Source organism: Rhinatrema bivittatum, chromosome 3 (genome assembly GCF_901001135.1).
Source record: "Rhinatrema bivittatum chromosome 3, aRhiBiv1.1, whole genome shotgun sequence".
NCBI classification, from domain to species: domain Eukaryota; kingdom Metazoa; phylum Chordata; class Amphibia; order Gymnophiona; family Rhinatrematidae; genus Rhinatrema; species Rhinatrema bivittatum.
In genome coordinates, this window is record NC_042617.1 from 329,787,566 (window position 1) to 329,800,772 (window position 13,207).

The 13,207-nt window shown below is 46.8% G+C and overlaps 1 long non-coding RNA gene across 7 annotated transcripts in view; it reads right to left on the reverse strand.

The window, feature by feature from the left end:
* LOC115088778 overlaps positions 1 to 13,207 on the reverse strand; it is a 155,925-nt gene that overhangs the window by 18,423 nt on the left and 124,295 nt on the right. The window contains exon 6 of one of the 7 annotated variants that reach the window (XR_003855865.1): positions 9,051 to 9,284. The exons of the other annotated variants lie outside the window; for them this stretch is intronic. This is a non-coding gene — a long non-coding RNA (uncharacterized LOC115088778). Of the gene's footprint in view, positions 1 to 9,050; positions 9,285 to 13,207 lie in introns of those variants that run through there. 7 annotated transcript variants of the gene reach the window in all.

A 13,207-nucleotide genomic window follows, 5' to 3' on the forward strand; every position in this document is an offset into this window, starting at 1 on the left:
CTCTCTCACTGTCAAAGATCTGCTGAAGAGGACAAGGGGAAAAAAAAAAAAGATACTGTATAAAAGAAGGCTGAACTACAAAAAGTGCTGCTGAGCAGAAGCAGGTGCTTCTGCAACCTAAAACCTCTTTTCCAAAGGAGAGAAAACCTTTACCATATCTATATCTTATTTAAAGTTATTTTCCAACATCCAAATGCACCGACACTCAACGCAACGAGATCGCGGTCAGAGCGTAGAACCATGATGGGTGTTATTGGCCAACTATTGCCTGATTTGTGTTCCTCCAGCGTGTCGGCATGGGAGCACTGTGCCTCCCAATCCGGGTAATATCTTATCCAGTCCAGACTGATGTGTCCTTCCTTGGAGGAGGAGGGTGAGATCAGGGTGCGTCCCTTTCCAGGCCAAAACTATACTGTGTGAAAAATGACCACTTCACCGCTATAAACACGAAATGATCTTTAAAAGAAGCTTTTGTACTTATCCCCACAGTGACGTGCAAAGGTTCCAGTACCAGTGTCAGTCCCGCAGAGAACTGGAGTCTTTGCAAGTTGTGACACAATTTTAATTGATCAAGAGAAGGATTATCCACTGATGATGAGATAGCTGAGCTTTCAAGACCATGTACCAAGAGCCACGTACCATATCGTCTTTGGAATGGCGAGGGGGAAACATAAAACTGCCATGACAATCCACAAGCTCCTTGATTATAGCGCCTTCCCCATGTACCACTGCCATGCTGCGTATTTACAATCCTGCCTGTGCATGCAGGTCATCCCCAGGGAAGTTTATCAGATGTCCCCTCGCTGTGCACGGCTCCGGCAGAGAGATGAGACAGCACCTTTCTCCGCAGCAAGCCCCATCTTCTGGAACTCACTGCCAGGGCATCTTCGTCAGACAACCTGCACACAGAATATTTTTTTTGGGAGGGGGGATGAAAAAACTCTTGTTCTAGAAGGCTTTTGTGTAGTCTGAGTCTGCGTTACTTCCCGAGGCAGGAATCTGAACCGGGCAGGATTTGCTTGATGTTATAACTTAGTGTGCGAGGCAATGTGTTTGCATTTTGCATGCAAGTGCGCCATTTTCTTTTTTGTTTGACTATATTTTATGATAGTTCCTGCTGCACATTGCCTTGAACCAGGGATTGAAGTGCGGAACATACATTTAAAAAAATAATTAATTCAGATCTTGGTCCAATAAAAGATATTGTGGCTTGCAGAGAACCCAGCGCTATCTGACAATAATGAAATGCACAGACGCTCTTGTACATTGCTTGAGACTCATTGGAAAATACCAGTTCTTCCAAGCCTGCAAAAAAATTCCCAAGTAAACCGCAAAAGCACAATCCTCCCGGTGTGATAAAACTAGCCATTCCGACATCTATTTTTTGTGTAACAATTGCTTACTGTTCTCAGTTTCCCTTTTCCATAAGATCAAAAACAAAACGCTTCTCCTCCACTTTCCTGCTCTTCCTTTCCCCCTTTCTCCTGACTGATATCAGAGAGCACAGCGGTCGGGCAGATCCCGAGTGGGTGCAACAAGTGGATAGCTTGGCAGCAGTGGGATCGGCGATATTTTAATTTTCATTTGCCCACCACAGGAAAAAAAAAGATTTAAGTTCAGTAAGAGCAGGGCTGGCTGGGTTCAGATTCAGGAAATTTTATTGGCACGAGAGAATGTAATGCATGAAGGCGGTGACTTGCAATTCACCTTGGGTAAGCTGGCCATCTGATAATTTACCAGTCCTTGTTCCAGCTAAAAGGATGCACACGGGGGGCATGAACAATGCGCACAATTTTAGCTGGGTAAAAAGCAGGGGTTGCCGGGGCGGATTTAAATCGGGGTGAGATGGGGAGGAGAGAAACATCATGCCTAGATTACTTTTTCAAATCCGCATGCATTTAACCTGCAGGAAAAGCAGGCGATGATCTCCGAGTTCTCCAGGGCAATTTTCAAAGGGAGTGTGTGCTTCTGCTTTTCCACTGAGCACTGGTGCAAAAGCAACCATGCAGGGCAATTTTGACAATTATCTCTCATGGTGGTTAAATATAAAAGATGAAAACATTAAAAATGAAAAGTAATGGTACAAATAAAATTACAAAGGACAATCCTAGCACCAATCCTGGTGATAGGCAGCAGCATTCTGTCTGCTCAGGTTACATTTCTGGCCTTCTGGGGGCTGGATATCACATATTTTCCCTGCTCATTCTTTTGTGGGAAGTCTTGACTTTCTCTAGCAGGTTTGGGGAAATGTGCATCTCTGATCTCTTTGCCATTTTGCACAGCACAGGGAGAAATGCATTCGTTTCTGTGGTGCTGCATTGCATGCACAGTCTGGCTTCTTGGGGTTTGCAGTTTTTGTCCGCACATTTTCTATTTTGTATATCACTTATTCTGTATTTGGTGAAGGTCTGTCTCTTACTGAACTTAAATCTTTTTTTTTGCATGTGTGACCGTGGTGAGGGATTCGGTTACACAGAATCTACACTGTGGGGCGGATTTTAAAAGCCCTGCTCGCGTAAATAGACCTTGCGCGCCTATTTTCCATAGGCCTGCCGGCGGGCGCAGAGCCCCGGGACGCGCGCAAGTCCCGGGGTTTTTCGAGGGGGGCGTGTCGGGGCGGGGCCGATCGGCGTGGCGTTTTGGGGGCGGGACGCGGCGTTTCGGGGGTGGGCCCGGGGGCGTGGTTTCGGCCCAGTGCTGTCTGGGGGCGTGGCCGCGCCCTCCGGAACCGCCCCCAGATCGCGTCTCGGCGCGCTAGCGGCCCGCGGGGATTTACTTCTCCCTCCGGGAGGCGTAAATCCCCCGACAAAGGTAGGGGGGGGTTTTAGATAGGGCCGGGGGGGTGGGTTAGATAGAGGAAGGGAGGGGAAGGTGAGGGGAGGGCGAAAGCGAGTTCCCTCCGAGGCCGCTCCGATTTCGGAGCGGCCTTGGAGGGAACGGAGGCAGGCTGCGCGGCTCGGCGCGTGCCGGCTGCACAAAATCGGCAGCCTTGCGCGCGCCGATCCTGGATTTTAGCGGCTACGCGCGTATCTACTAAAATCTGGCCTGGTGCGCCAACAAAAGTACGCGAAGGCGCACTTTTTAAAAATCTACCCCTATGTGCTAAGGATCTGCAGGGGACGGCGTGTTATGCTTTGCAGTTTGTGCCTGTGTTCTAACAGTCAGTGTAATATTTGCAGTGCTGTCCTCTCATGGGGGAGGGAGGGGGGTGTTGTTGCTGTGTCAGTCCTGGCAGTTAGTTCTGTTTTGGTACGGCAAGTTTGCCACATTGTGTGTGGAGGGTGCATTTTTGCAGGGTGTTGTATTGTGTCACAGAGAGATGTGAGAGACATTAACGTACATTCAGTGTATCAGTGCGCAGGAGGTGAGCCTCTTTAAATTAAAAGAAGGCTCTAGAACAGTGGTTCTCATACCTGGTCCTGGAAGATCCTCAGCAAGTCAGGTTTTCAAGATATCCACAATGAATATGAATGAGATATATCTGCATACAATAGAGGCAGTTCATGCAAATCTCCCTCGTGCATGAACTGTAATGGGGAGTTACCATAGTCCAAGTTCGAGAATATTACTCTCAAAAATCTCTTCCCATGCACATCTATGTAATATACCACTATCTTGCTGTTAAAGATCTCTATGTTCATCTGAAGTTGGCGGTTTTGTTAACCTATTTTTCCATGCTGCACTGATGTTATCCCTTTCCCAGTTCCCATTACCTGTTATGATGTACTTTCTAAGCTGCAGTTCAAATGTGAACCGGTATGATGTCCCTACTAACACCGGTATATAAAATAAATAAATAAATAAATAAATAAATAAATAAAATAAAATAAAATAAAATAAATAAATATTTGTGTTTGTGGAACAGTGTGGAAGGTCCTGTGTCGTTAGAAGTGGATTTAGTCGGTGTAGGATTCTCAGTTTGGCGTATACTGTTTTGATTAATTTGCTTATATGCTTTTTCATACTGAAGTTCTCATTAGCCTGAATTGCTAGGTCTCGTGCTTGTTCTGAGGGTGTAATATTAATGATTCCTAGGTCTAGGGTTGGTGGTTTAATTATCGTGTTATCTCTCTTTAACCACAATTTCATTTTTTGGGGGGTTTAGAGTCAATTTCAGTTGAGAAAGATTTTGTTGCATTTCCTTCATATATGTTGATAGAGAGGATGCAGTTTTTTTCCACTGTTTTGTCGAACGGGATGTAGAGTTGGATGTCGTCTGCATATAGGAAGAAGTTGATGCTTAGATTTGCTAGTAGTGTGCGAATAGGCAGCAAACATATGTTGAATAGAGTGGTCGAGAGTGATGAACCTTGGGGAGCACCTGTATCGATTGAGAAGGTGCCAGAAATGTGATTACCCAGCTTGATAGAAGCAAAGCAACAGCAAGAATGGCATGAAGACCCCAAGGTTTCAAAAGAGGGATAAAGAGCACCAACAAAAGCGTCAATCGCTGCTTCTCTCCACTACCTTGCCCAGTGAACTGAAAGCCAGAATTCCAGTGTCTCTGCCTCTCCGACACAGAGGTACCTCAGCAGTGAAGACATGAACCCTTTTCTTTGTCAGCTTCTTCTTTTCTAAACTTTTTCTTTCACTCACAAAGATCTCCAGAAGCTACAGCCCTCCCCTATGAAATCCACCAGAGAAGTGAATCTTAAAATGGAGTTTGCTCATGCTCAAATCTTTCAGAGTTAGGATGTCAGCATCACTGGATATACCCCCCCCCCCCCTGCTGCTTCCTGCCTTGGCTCCAGTGAGATTATAACCTCACTGGCACTGCTTGGTTGCTTAAGGTCCTAGAAGAGAAGTCGGGGCAATCGAGCTTCCTCTCTTTTTACTTGTGTCATAGACCTGAATGAGAAACAAACAAATAGAAATGAAACTGTTTGTTATTTTCCTGGGTCTCGTCCATTTGTTTTGGTGGGCCATGAATGAAATGAAAACGGCTTCATTTGTTGTATTTTACATAGTTCAAATGAATGCACACCCTTACTATGGGCCACAATGTGATACCATAAACTGATGGATACAACGTTACACAAGATACTGCTGGTTACAATTTTCTCATTCAAGGTACAAAGCAGCACCAGCGTTCTGATCGGTGAACCCTCATTTTTATTTCATTAAACTGACATAATATGAATGAGAAAGAATTTCTTGAGTTTATAGTGGGCATTTTTCAAAATGCCAACCCCCATGCCTTAGGAATGTCCCAAAATTAAATTAGTAACTCAATTAGTAATTAGATACAAAGCAATTAAAAATCCCCTTTGTTTATTTGTTCCCTTCCCCTGGAAGTTTTTCTAAGCTTTTCCTACTTATCTACATCAACTATTAGGGACTCAGTAATTCAACAAGCTGTTTGCACAATAAGTGCTCCTGGTTTAATTGCTTTCAATCCAGAAGTATAAAACTGAAAGGAATTGCCTTGCAAATACTTCCCTCTCTCTCGTAAAAAGCTGAGATATTATTATGATGATGATGACAATACACACTTCCACACAATCTTTATCACCTCTAGGAATAAAAAATGCACAACTCCTGCTTGGCATTGGCCCGAATATGAATATTAATAATGGCAGAAGACGACCAAATGGTCCATCCAGTCTGCCCAGCAAGCTTCTTATGGTGGTAACTGCTGCTCCATGCAGGCTATCCCCAAGCCTTATGTTAAGGGTAGTAATATTATCAATCAAAACTAGCTGGAGAATTGCTTTCGAAGAGGAAGAGATTTTAAAAACAAGAGCGACTGTAATCATAATGAAAAGGAAGGACTGCAAGAAAAAGCATTTTTGGTTTAAAGAAAGAACACCTGGAAATAATATGAAGAAGAAGGGGGTAACCTGCTCCTCATAGGTTTCTCACTGAACAATCTCCCTTCACCGCAAACCTATTCAAAGTTCAGCTGCATGACTAATGCTCTGCCTATGTCGCTACGCCCAAGTCACTACGCCGGCTCCCCATCTGCTTCAACCTACAATTCAAGCTCCTCGTGCTCACCCACAAGCGCGTCCACTCTGCAGTTCCTCACGTCCTCTGCTCTCTCCCCCCCCCCCCCCCCCCCCTCACCCCTCCTCGGGAACTCCTCTCACTGGGCAAGTTATTCCCATCCGTGCCCTTCTCCTCTACTGCCAACTCCAGGCTCCGTGCTTTCCACCTGGATTCACCTAGAATACGCTCCTAGAGTTAATCCACCACGCCCCCTCTCTGGCCTCATTCAGTCTAATACCCCACTTTTTATTTTGAGGCTGCTTTTACAATTTCAGCCTCCAATTCTCTTGATCACAGCCTTTTCGGTTTTAACCATTTCCTTAATAAATGAATTTCCTGAAGTCTCTTCTATCCTGTATTTTTTGACTTGACTAGTTTGCAAGCTCCACAGGGAAGGAATTGTGTCTTGAGCTCTTGCACAGTGCTGTGTACATCTAGTAGTACTGTAGAAGTCATAAGTCATAGTAATACTAGGGAACAGAGACTTAGAGCTATGTAGGCTTCATTACTGAGAGTTTAGAAGAATGATTTGCCATGTCAGTCCAATTGGATTTATAGAAATCAAAGGTGATGTTACTGGACTAACTTCAGAGATTTGCCACAAATGTTTGTTGACCATTTTTTCTACATTAGTAAGAATAGGACTCACATGTGGTGTTTTACAGATGCACACCCTATCCCACATTATCAGGAACCAAATTTTGCCTACAGTCATCGCTGGTGCGTGGTGCTAGAAAGCCATATGTCCATTGCTCAAACACTGCGGTCATGAAAAAAACCCAACCTTTTAATTTCATAACAGTTTTCACTGTTATTGGGGTGAAGTTCAGATAATTCAAGGAGACAATCTAAAAAAGAACCCCCCAAAAATAAAAAAGGCAAACAAGGCTATTTATGCAGTTTTTTTCCTTTAAAATTCTTTTTAAGAAGAAACACAAAAGGAGGAAACTGCAAATGCACTGAAAAGCCAAGATGATGCTCATTTTTTTTTTTTTTTTTTTAGCCAAAAAGACTTTGCCTTAAATTCTATGGTAGGTGTGGAAAATTTCCAGAAAGTTTAAGTTTTCCACACATATTTTTTATTCCCTGGAAGAGGCAGTTCAGTGTATGGCAGGGGTACCGCCGAATGTGTGCCAAACTGCGACCTTGCCCTTTCGCCTGCAACAGATTTTCCCACCAGAATTCTAGGAGCCATTTCAGTTCTGGAGAAAAAAATTAAAAAAAAAAAAAAAATTCCTTTACTGTTACCACATCTGAACTACTCAAAAGTCGATGCAGGTGAAGGAGCTTTCAAGAACCATGCATGGTCTGATCTGACAAGGGACATCTGAAAGCTCCTTACCAACAACGCCTTTGTAGAGTTTTTGTCCTGGCGCCCTGCTGAAAGTCTACAATTTACGCAGACCTCTCGTGCTATCCTGGAAACACCTTCCTTGAGACCTACCCACTAGTGTCAAGCCACGGATCGTACTTTTGCCACTGCAGGCCCCAAAAATGTGGTATGCGCCATCCGATATGCTAAAGGCTGAACCGGACTTCGAGCATTTTTGCAAGAATCTTAAGGCAGGTCCACCTGAATAGTTAATATATTAGGTGGTCGAGGTGCTCCCATACCAGTACAGTTTGGTTTAGTAATGCATATTTTTATGCTTATTTTATGTATACTGTTTGGAACTCACCTAGGATTTAAGATAGTGCAAGTAATAAGTTCTTTTAAAATTAAATTAAAAAAGTTAAACTATAAAAAGTCATTGGAGGGGACCCGCCCGGAACCACAAGAACTTCGGAATACGAAACAGAGCCAGAGGTGCGTTCCAAACCTTTAAACAATGCGCTGTCACTTTTGGCTTTATTTACTGAAAATTGTCTCCCCCCACAGACACAGAAAAGGGGGGGGAAAAAAAAGCCTGTAGTGCCCAGGCCCTGACAAAGCTGAGGTCTTACAGCCCTGCCTTCTGCTCCTGACTGAATCACGACCTCAGTACGGGACTCGGATGAGCTTCTTCTCCACTCTGGATTTTTTTTTTTTTTTTAAGTAAAACAACAAAGGGGCTCTCGAGAGCCACGTCGTCTCTGAAAAACAACGGGCGCGTATTATTAGCAGGGCTGCAGACGTGAACTCGCGGTGCGAGCAGCAAATTTCTCTCTCTCTCTCCACCATCATGCTGCCTCCTTCATTAAGATCTTATTTGGCCGGTAATCTCCTTTGATCGGTAAAACTTATAAGAAAGCCCAGCCCCCCCCCTCCCCCCGTCTCTGGCTTTGATAGCATCGGCGTAGCTTTTGACCAGCGAGCGTGATGAATTAAACGTATGACAGTTATGACAGGTGAGGGGTACTCGAGGCCAGCTTAAACAGCAGGGATAAGACAAAGCCCCCATTTAACAAACACCCCCTCCCTTCCCCCTTCCCACCCCCCCCCCCCATTAATGACCGGCCACAGAATCCTCTCTTTATTCCTGCAGCTAGAGATGAGAAGGAAGCCGATAACCACAGACAGCGCTCTGTTAGCCACAGGGCTTAAAAAAATCGAGACAGACAACCCAACTGGGGGGAGAAAAACAATAATAAAAAAAAAAGAAACCTTTTGCAAGAGATTGTGTGTACATGGGTCGTGGCAGGATGTCCCATAGGTAAATATGCCTCCTCCCTGCCGTGCCACGCTGATATCAGCCGCTGTGGCAAGTTGCAGGTGGGCGACGTGGAATTACAGCCAATATCCGAAAACCTGTCCGCGGCTAAGCTACGGGGCGGGGGGGGGGGGGGGGGGGAGAGGTCCTGTAATACAAATCCAGGGAGTTCTGGAAGTCAATCCGTCAGGATTACCGGAGGGTCAGACCCTTTGCTCTGGAAAACCCTAAGCTCAAAATATAGAAAGCAATGAACTTCCAATCTTCCTTTATCCCAGCTTCATATCTGAAGCCTTGCTGACCCATATAACAACACACACACACACACTATATGTGTATTATTTAAATTAAACTATAAACACGATCACTTTATCTAGAATTCTCAACTGTGCTTAGGAGGAGATTATTGGGCTGCATGCCCAGCAAAATACATGCTTTGATCTGTTTATTAAAAAAATAAATAAATAAAAAGGCAAACAAGAGAAGTCTTACTTAGGGTATCACTGGGACTGTGATACGTTGCAAGAATACAGTTAACATTCAGAGTGTCTTACACAAATAAGAGCACCTCCCCGGCAGTTCATGCTGAGTGAGCACACATTCTCAGGTGAGAGGGGCCAAACAAAAGTGCAGGATCCAGAGATGTTATTCAACGGGTCAGGGATCCTAAGCAAAACAAACAAAAAAAAAAAGTGGTTGGGGAAACGTCTTGGGATTAAGTTTCCTGGATTTTACTTTCTGTAGCAGATGACAGAGAAAACGCTCAACAAACAAATCATAGGCGAGACCCTTTCCACTGGAGCAGCTTAATACAGCTGCGATGAGCTGCTGAGTGCTACACATTCCCCTTCATGAGGCCAGCGCAGAAGGGAGCTGCCTGCATCCTACAAGGGACCTGAGGGCTGGTTTAAAGCGACGGTGCTCGCCTGCAAAGTTGGAAAGTCAAAAAAAGACAGCATGGTTCAGAACTATTCCCACCCCATACGCACCCATGCTCTTCTAGTCACTGCCCCCTCTGGGGTTTCCCGCAGCAAGTGTTCACAAATTCTGAAGAAAATCCGCATACTTTTACAAATATTTGCAAATTTATTTGAAAAGCTTTGTATACACCACCACCCTGGACAAAGCTCTTAAAGGCAATGTACAATACTGCCGATTAAGGCAAAAGCATATCAAATAATTTAATACACATTTTTTCTCCTTCTAAAAATGCATTTCTGTGTTCAGTTAATTTGACTTTTTTTTTTTTTTTTTTTAGGGAAAGGGATATCAATGGGAGAAGGATCTCTATCCTTGGGAAGGGAGGATGGGAGAGAGAAAGGGGAAAGATCAGGTGGAGGGGAGAGAGAGAGAATCTCACAGAAGGACAGCAGAGAAGGAATCTCAGGCCAGAGGGGTAGTGACATAGAAGATGGAGGAGGAATAAATGTGAAGGTGGGGAGAAGAGGAGAGGGGGAGTCAGGGATAAGAGGGAAATGGAATGGGTGTAGGAGAAGTAAGGGGGAGATAGAGGGTGATAAGAAAGATGGGATCCAGGATCACCCCCTCAACATTTTCACACTCCTCCAATGCCCTCACAATCCACACACACCCCTTCCTCCAATCCCCTCAGCCCCCAAAGCCTCTCTGATCTCCTCACTCATTCTCCCCATACACACTCCTCTGATCACCTCTGTCTCTGCTCCCTATAATCTCCTCACCCACAGCTGGCCCACGACTCTGCTTCACTCACACTCCACGGCACCTCCGATCCCCTCACTCACTCTTCCTCCCCCCAATCCCTTCGTTCACTCTTCTCTGACCCGCAACTCTTCCCATCCTCTCCTTTACTCTCCTGCCCTGCACCTCCTCCCATCCCCTCATTCACTCTTGCCCCATCCCCTTTCTCCCTCCAATCCTCTCGTCCACTGTTGCCCCCTCTTACTCTTTTCCGCTCTCCCCCCAATCCTTTCACTTACCCTCCCATTCCAAGCTTGTCTGCAGTGCAGTGGCAGCGCTTCTGAGCTGCATCTCCACCCTCTGCTTCCAGAGGCTGCTGATGTGCTGCCAGCCATGCATGCAGCAGTAGTGTAATAAAACACTTCAGAGCACGAGGCTGGGGGCTGTAAGCAGAAGGGGAGGGTGCGGCTGGAGGTGCTGCACTGCACCTTCCCCAATATCACACTGTGGGGTGGGGGAGTGCATGGCTGCGGGAGAGGAATGGGAGGGCTGCCGCCTCTGCTCCTGGTGATTCAGCCACGAATGGAGAATTCCACGGAAAGGGTTGGATTTTGAGGCCCTTTCCACAGTCATGGACACGTCACGAGGCCAGGGCTCCCGCCAGATTCCCCCAGCCTCCCCCGTCTCACACACCCCCACCCTCCCAGTACCTGGTCATGTAATCTCCGTGTCTTCCAATCATACAATTCCCCCTTCCCCTAACACAACCCCCTCCCCCAAACCCCTTCCTGGTTTCCCCCCACCCTGCTGGCACCAAGTCAGCTCATGCTCTCCTCTGCTACTCAGGCCCTGCTGCTGCTGCTTTCCAGCACACGGGACCGACCTGTGCATCTGAAAGCGGGAGGAAGATGCGACCCCCACCTGCTGGCGCACTCCCCCTCCTCCTAATTGCTGTGTGGGTTGGGGGGGGGGAGGAGTTTGAAAGCACCCCCTCAGGACAGCCACCCTGTTCTGCTTCCAAAATTGTGTCCCAACTATTCCTATCCCCAGTGAGAGTATGTGAATCAGCTGGGGGCTAGGCTTTTTTTTTTAATTCATTTTCTTCTTATTGTTACTATCATCATTTTTTTTTTTTTGAAAGGAAGAATTTGTTGGAAAATAACTGATCACACTTGTGACATGTAAATATATATGCTTAAGTATTAATTTTAATTTGTTAAAAATGTGTGTGGTATTCTCCCTGAACTTTCAGCAGAACAGTGATGGGGAGGATGGGGAGCGGTCAGAGCACGGGGGGAGGGGGGGGGGGAGAAGGATTACCCCGACCTACGAAGAATCCCCAAACCTTTTAGCAAAAAAAGAGCTGAACGACGAGAGGCTCGGTATATTCAGGGTCACCCCCACTCGTCCTGCCTGGTTTGGTGGGTGACAGGCAGCCAGAACGCCGATTCTCATCAGGAGGAAGGCACGATTTGAAAATTAAGAGTTAAAAGATTTAAAAAAAAAAAGGCAGGAGGGCAGCCACGTTTGAAACTTTCTCCCCAGCTTCCTGGCGGCAGCCCCCTTAGCTCCCGAGCAGAGTCGCTGCCCCTACCTTTTTTTTTTTTTTAAAGGAGTCTCCGAGCCTCCCCCAGTCCTTGTAATCCTCGCGCTTCCGCTGGGAGGATGCCAGGCGGCCTCCCGGGGGGAGGGGGGAAGGTGGGCACCAAAGCTGGCACGAACAAGAAAGCGTGCTCCCGGCTTCCCAGCAAACTGCCGCCCCCCCTCCTCTCTCAGCCATGAAGCGCCCCTGGGCTCTGGGCTCTCTCGGGCCTCCGCCTCTCTTTCACTTTACAGAGAAAAGCCGTGGAGCCGGATAAAGCAGCCTGCTCAGGTCGCCCGTAAAACGGCCGGCGTGCACTTCACTTTCGTGCCGCTTCTTCCTCTTCCCGGCCTGGCAGGGGGTGCAAGGCGCGCACTTGATTGTCGGCGCGCGGACTTTGATAAAAATGGCTGCCCCGCGCTGCATAACAAGGCGGCCTCCTCCACGAACCCAGGATAAAATATAAACTTACGCATGGGGGGGGGGGGGGGAGAGGTCAAACGCTTCAAGAAACACATTTTGCAAAAGCAGAAATAAGGACAGACAGGGTTTTGGGGGGTTTTTTTTGTTTTGTTTTTTTTACAGCTGCCAAATAGGACTTTTGGGGACCTATTACCTTGGCGCTTCTGTCTTTTTTGGAGGGAGAATAAGGGATTTCTTGGAGACGAACAACAGTGCCTCGACCTTCCCGTGATCAACTGCGGAAGTTTGCCGGGGGAGTAAGCGCAGCCCCAGCCCTGAAACGGTGGCATCCCTCAGCAGCTGGGGGGGGGGGGGGGGGGGGAGAACAGAGTTTCTCCTCCCCTTTCGTTGGGAAGGGAGGCATTTGAAAACGTTAAGCCGCGAAATTTCAAACAGGCACGTGTGAGGGCGGGTGCACGGCCCCATTCCCACCAATTTTAGATCGTGCGCGCTAATTTTACAAGCATGCGCGCACAGCTGCCTCCTCCTCCTCCTCCCGCCTTTGAGCCGTGTAAGTGCGTGAATTTTTAGAAGAGGGGCAAGTGCAGGCCCTGTCCAGTTTCACCAGTTCATCCAGGCTACAGCTAGCTCCCTCCAAAGGCCCATGATGATTTAGCTTGCACAACCCTCCACTTCATAAAACTAATTTCCAGGGGGCTCTTGGTTAAGATCGCACCTCCTCCAGCGCAGCAGTAACTGTCCATGTACATGAAATATACCTGGGTACGGGCCCGTAAGTGCAGGTACTCGAGCGCACAGCTCTTGGCCCTGACGCGGAAATCCCCTGGCTCTTTCCCGGTAGACACACACACACATCTCGCGTTTTTGGGACGTGCTCCTCTTTTAAAATTCACCTTTAAAGGGAGCTCTATTTACCCGGGATTTC